At 44.6% G+C, this 6,162-nt stretch overlaps 1 long non-coding RNA gene across 5 annotated transcripts in view; it reads left to right on the top strand.

Moving 5' to 3' along the window:
• The first annotated feature begins 66 nt into the window (after nt 1-66).
• LOC148387086 (uncharacterized) overlaps nt 67-6,162 on the top strand; it is a 59,463-nt gene continuing 53,367 nt past the window's right edge. For 3 of the 5 annotated variants that reach the window (XR_015862645.1, XR_015862644.1, XR_015862646.1), the window contains exons 1-2: nt 67-164; nt 323-400. This is a non-coding gene — a long non-coding RNA (uncharacterized LOC148387086). Of the gene's footprint in view, nt 165-322; nt 401-5,227; nt 5,407-6,162 lie in introns of all 5 variants that reach the window. The other 2 variants (XR_015862648.1, XR_015862647.1) reach the window with 1 other exon arrangement.

Here is a 6,162-nt window from a genome sequence, read left to right as displayed (position 1 = left end):
ATATGCAAATAGTACAGTATGATATCAGTGGCGAATATTTGGGGATTTCAATAAGGCACCTAGGACAACTACGGGGGGGGGACCTCATTACCCGGAAGTAGTTGACGGTGAGCGGGAGTTTCGCCGGGTCGTGACTGTAATGGCAACTGTTGGGTGTGTTTCAGGTGAGTAAATTTGTTGAAAAGTTGATAATCAGAAGTTGTAATACTGCTGGTAATCTGAGCTAATTATTGATTGAGAATATGATACATACGGTTACGGTTGTACAATGTATAGTTTTTCGTATAACATGGACAATGTGATGTTTTTAACGTATTCGCAGTACCAGGAAGTAGTTGACTGAGCGGGAGTTTTGCCGGCCGGTTTGTGACTGTAACGGCCTCCGTTGTGTGTGTTTCAGGTGAGTAAATTTGTTGAAAAGTTGATGTTCATAACTTGTTATACTGCTGGTAGTCTGAGCTAATTATTGATTGAGAATATGATACGGTTACGGTTGTACAATTTATAATTTTTCGTATAACATGGACAGTGTGATCTTTATAACGTATTCGCAGTGAGCGGGAGTTTCGCCGGGTCGTGATTGTAATTACCACTGTTGTGTTTCAGTAAATTTATTATTTTAACAACAAACCCTGCATGCGATTCGCGTCCATGCGTGCGACAATTGCAATGTATTTTCTCAGTTTGGAGTACCCAATATTGAGCCAGTTGCTACTGTTCTATTCTTCTCCTTCAATCTTCAGCCGAACATAGGCCCTCCAGGCATAGACCGTGCTCCAGGCAGGAATTCGTTTTCGCTGCTTTGTGGAGGCCTTGGAGGGAGGAGAGCAATTTCCACACACAGCAGTGCGTTTTTTTTAATTTTTTTTTTTTAATGGAAGCAATGACCTTTTGACACCGTACTGTGCCGACATTTGGCTTAAAAGATTCCCAATTTAGCGATGCCTGTCTAGCGCAGTGTTTCCAAATCTATATTGAGTCAAGGCAACCAATTTCTTGCAAGTGAGGCTTTAATGATGAATAAAAAAAAAAAAGCCCACGTTGCATCACACTTTTTCTTACCGTCTTTGCAATTCTTTCTACTCTCAGCAATTAGGACACTTTTAATGAGCGAGAATCGTTGCTTCAAAGATGTTGCTCATGTTATGTCCAAAAGAGGGCAGCAGAGCAGCAATAAAAAACGCACGCAGTGGCTCGACTTGTCCGTGCCAAAAAACGTGTTGGACGTTTCATTAGTGAGGAAGGCCGAGTGCCAAACGGTGTGCTTGCCTTGCTATCATCATCAAGCCGGGATTATCATCATAACAAAAACTATCCTTCATTTTGAAAGGACACTGTGATTTTGGGGCTTAAATCGGCAGGGAAGCAACCCAGCGGGAAGTTCCCTTTATTACTTTGTGCGGTTTTTAGAGGGTTCGAGATGATGCTTTGAATGACGAGCTGCAGTACTTTTTTGGCAGGCTTTTTGAAATTCTGCCTGCATGCTGAAAAAGTCACCTTGCGTTTTCATGGTCAAGTATAAATGCGCAGGTGGGTACAAAAAAAAATTGTCAACCATCAACGGGTTGTAGAGGAGTGAGGGGGCGTATGGGATGAAGTTGTGTGCAGGTGTTTATTAAAGTGGGCTCAAGTATGAGATGCAATATGTCTTGATCCACAGGGCTGTATACTCTGGAGTGAGGAAGGGATAAAGGGAGGGGGGGTGCTACTGTCATATTTGTAAAACTTACAGTATTTTTAATGAAACACCCAGTCTGGGAAGATGGACTTCAAAAAGAATTAGAATTTACTTGCAATATCGAGACTGTCACCCAAATCTTTTTTTTTTTTTCTCCTTCAATATTGTGTGACCTTTTTCCTATCCTTTCAATTGGAAATCCTGGCGAGATTGCAAAAGCTACAATGTTTACATGAACAGCATGACCTCATAGAAGAACGCGGCCATTATGGCTTTTATGAATCAGCGGAGTCGCTTTCACCCCGGCATGACACCCACTTTATACGTTTGGGCTTTTTAATGTTCACTAATGACTTGATTCATTATATTTATACCATTATTTGGTGCTTCATGACCCATTGTGCGCCATCTGCTGTGTGTGCATTGCAGACAATACAGTCTACAATAAAGAGTTTCATAGCGGTGATATCAGTCGTTTCTTGCAGAGGATAAAGAATATATGCCTGAGTATCATTGTATGGGCTGTCTACATGCGCCATTTGTATTCAAATATAATTGCAGCGACATCAACATTGGTGCCAGTTTTGTTAGAATTGTGTCAGACTTGAGCCACAAACAGAAGTTTGTTCTGTCAACTTTTTCTTTCCTTATTCGACAATCGACTCCGCCGTTACACAATTAGCACTTTTACATTCGACACGTGCGTCTGGAGTTATCTCGTCAAAATGTACACCCTTTCGGTCACCCGCCACCTACACACACACGCGCGCGTACGTACGTGTAGCAAATTAACCAAGCTGATTTATCGCCTATAAAATGTTAATATAGCTTTGAGCCGCTCTGATGAATTGTTAATTAAGGCGGCGACAGGCTCGTCATCCTAAAATGTTAATGAGGTGAGACGACGGTGTCAGGGCCACCGGGTCTCGTCGAGCTGCTCAGCAAATACAGCAGATGAGCCAAAGCGTGCTCGTGCTATAATAAGACACGCTTCTGGCACGTAGCCTCGTGAAAATTATGAATGGGACCGTGTGAATAAATCATCATGCGAGTAATATGTAACCTGGCCACGACCGTATTTGCTCACTTCTATTTTGGGGAACAACCAATATTGGGGTGTCCAAAATGGATGGCGTGGCATAGTAATGATAAATTAATAATAAATGGTTTCATCTCTGCCCTTTGTCACCGATTCTGTTCATAATTTTTATGGACAGAATTTCTAGGCGCAGCCGAGGCGTTGAGGGGGTCCGGTTTGGGGACCTCAGCATCGCGTCTCTGCTTTTTGCAGATGACGTGGTGCTGTTGGCTTCTTCAGGCCGTGATCTCCAGCTCTCGCTGGAACGATTCGCAGCCGAGTGTGAAGCGGTCGGGATGAGGGTCAGCACCTCCAAATCCGAGTCCATGGTCCCCGATCGGAAAAGGGTGGAATGCCCTCTCCGGATCGGGGATGAGATCCTGCCCCAAGTGGAGGAGTTCAAGTATCTTGGAGTCTTGTTCACGAGTGAGGGGAGGATGGAGCGTGAGATCGACAGGCGGATCGGTGCAGCGTCGGCAGTAATGCGGACCCTGTACCGGTCCGTTGTGGTGAAGAGAGAGCTGAGCCAAAAGGCAAAGCTCTCAATTTACCGGTCGATTTACGCTCCTACCCTCACCTATGGTCACGAGCTATGGGTCGTGACCGAAAGAACGAGATCTCGGATACAAGCGGCCGAAATGAGTTTTCTCCGCAGGATGTCCGGGCTCTCCCTTAGAGATAGGGTGAGAAGCTCGGTCATCCGGGAGAGACTCGGAGTAGAGTCGCTACTCCTCCACGTTGAGAGGAGCCAGATGAGGTGGCTCGGGCATCTTATCAGGATGCCTCCTGGACGCCTCCCTGGGGAGGTGTTCCGGGCATGTCCCACCGGTAGGAGACCCCGGGGACGACCCAGGACGCGCTGGAGAGACTATGTCTCTCAGCTGGCCTGGGAACGCCTTGGGATCCCCCGGGATGAGCTGGATGAAGTGGCTGGGGAGAGGGAAGTTTGGGAGTCCCTCCTAAAGCTGCTGCCCCCGCGACCCGACCCCGGATAAGCGGAAGAAGATGGATGGATGGATGGGTTTCATCTCTTTTGCCGGTGCAGTATATCATTTACATTAAAGTTATATTGCTCATCTGGGGAAAAAAAAATAAAACAAAAAAATGTAAAACTTGTTGGAAATGTTGCAATGAAAGGCATAAAGTTTCAGACGCTTTCTTTATTAAAGTTCCCTCCCTTTTTTTCCCCCCAGACAAAATTGACCTTCAGTCGTTCACAGCTTTTGAAATGGCGTCTTTCAATCGTGTTTAGTTAAGATAATTAAAAAAAAAAAAGACTTCACGACATCAGTCATAAAGCCAAGGATTCTGTTGACTCACGTTGTCGTGACATAACCGACATAAGAGTTTGTCCTTTTGTTGCGCCTGAGGAGCACACACTTTTCCATCTGTGCTTTTGTGTGCAAATGTGTGAAGAAAGAGAAGAAACCCTGAGTTGACTCTTGAGAGCCAACGCATTTGTCAAACTTTCGCTTGGAGCTTTCACTAGAGTCGCTTTGAAATAGTCGCCGGAGTAGGTGTTTGACGAAATATAAACGTTGTGACGCATTGTACAATTCAAAATCTCTCTCATCATGTTAGCCACCAGAGGTAAAGACGATCCAAATTTTGGACCATAAATGTATTGTAATGTTTGACTCCTCTTTAAAAACTCACTCTGGCTTCATTCATCTGAAATCTTTTAAAGTCTTTCATCAGTTAATGCGGGTGTTCCTCAGGGCTGTGTCCTTGAGCCGCTTGCATTCATCGCATCTCCTTCCTATCCTTTGAAATATTTTCCATCAATGCAATCATATTTTGTGGATGACCCTCAGCTTTGCATTTATAATCAACCAAACTCATCACTTCTTCTGTCCTTCACCTCATGCCGTTCTGAAATGAAATCCCAAATTTCTTGAAGATTTATCATGATAAAAGTGAAACTCTCCTCCTTCTCCATCCAAAGTTGACACTTTTCTACTCACTCACAATTGATAGTTCCTCTTCTGCATCTCCTTCCCTTCCTAATTACGAGTCTGGGCGTCATCCATGACAGTAAACACTCGTTTTACTCTCACATAAATAACACCACCGGGTCATCTTATTTCCCTTACGGATTGAATTATCCACCCATCCGTCATCCGTTCACCTGCATATTAATCGGCTCAGTGAGACAGATTCAGACTCCCAGGATATTGTGAAGCAAAACTTTGAGAACTTTGTGAACTTTCTGTCAAGTTGGCTAGCCAGCGCTAGCGTTGACCTGTGCTAACTAAGGTAGCTAGCTAATGCGTTGCTAACCTTAGAAGGAGCAGGCCAATCGGCCACTAACTTAAGGTGTTATAGAAAAAAATGTGGACTGTCATGCTTAAGTGTTTTGGTTGTTGTGATATCGATTGTCACTTGAGTCGCTATTGTCAGGTTGACTCCATTTCGAGCGTCTTTCCGCCCTTTCAAACACCCCCCGTGACTACTTTTTTTATGTTTCCTAGGTGAAAGCAGCAGCAGCAACCTCTTGTCAGTAAAAGTCTCGACAGCAGGGGGCCAAAAAGTGGAACGAAAGGATTGCCGGCGATCCATTTCCGTGCGAATATTGATTCACTGCTGTGTGTGTGTGTGTGAGAGAGAAATCTGCCTTGGACAATCGTGAAATCAAATACTGAAGGAATAGGTTAGTTTTTTTTTTTTTCCTCTTATTATTCCTGGTCGAATCTGTTGACAAGTGCGAGCACATTCATTCCTTTGAAACATCTACTAAAGGAGCAAGCACAAGGCTTGAAATAACTTTCTTGTCTTTGAGGAGCGGTTTTCATTAGCAACCTCGTTTGTAGAGCCACTTTCTCCAAACCAAATTGAGGCCCCTGTATCGAATCTTTTTTCCCGTTCCATGTTCATGAGTGGGTTTCGTAACAAATCAGCAATCACTTAAGATTTAATTGACCCTTATTTGTTGTCGTGGGCTTGGTGGCAGCATAAAGCAGGAAATTCATTTTCCTCCTGGCTCCAAAAGTGTCAGGAACAATATTGCAGCGGCAGACTGACTGGGATCTATTTAGCTAACGGTTCCTTTCGGATTCCCGCTCGCTCGCTCGCACGCCGCCTCCGCTTGTTGTTTTTGGCACGTTTTGTGCACACACACACTGCGACCCTCGCCGCCGCCCGCCACCAAACATTGACTGATGGCTCGATTTGATTCCTGCCAGAGAGCTTTTGTTGCCTCCGTCTCCCTCCTCAGCGCAGTTGGAAGACAAAATAATTGACTGGCTGTTTAGTGGCCAGCTGGTGGACGCGGCTGAGCTTTTAGCACAGAAACAAACGCACCCCCCCGATGACAAAGATGGATTCATCGACATGTGATTAGAAATATTAAATATTTCATTCACATCTCCACCAAAGGGGATTAATGTCCTTTCTTTCTTGCCTTCCA

The sequence above is a fragment of the Syngnathus floridae genome, chromosome 14, assembly GCF_059516105.1.
Source record: "Syngnathus floridae isolate MCC-2025c chromosome 14, RoL_Sflo_1.0, whole genome shotgun sequence".
In the NCBI taxonomy this organism is placed as follows: domain Eukaryota; kingdom Metazoa; phylum Chordata; class Actinopteri; order Syngnathiformes; family Syngnathidae; genus Syngnathus; species Syngnathus floridae.
The sequence above is the reverse complement of the archived record's forward strand: the minus strand, read 5'-3'. Positions and strand labels throughout refer to the sequence as shown.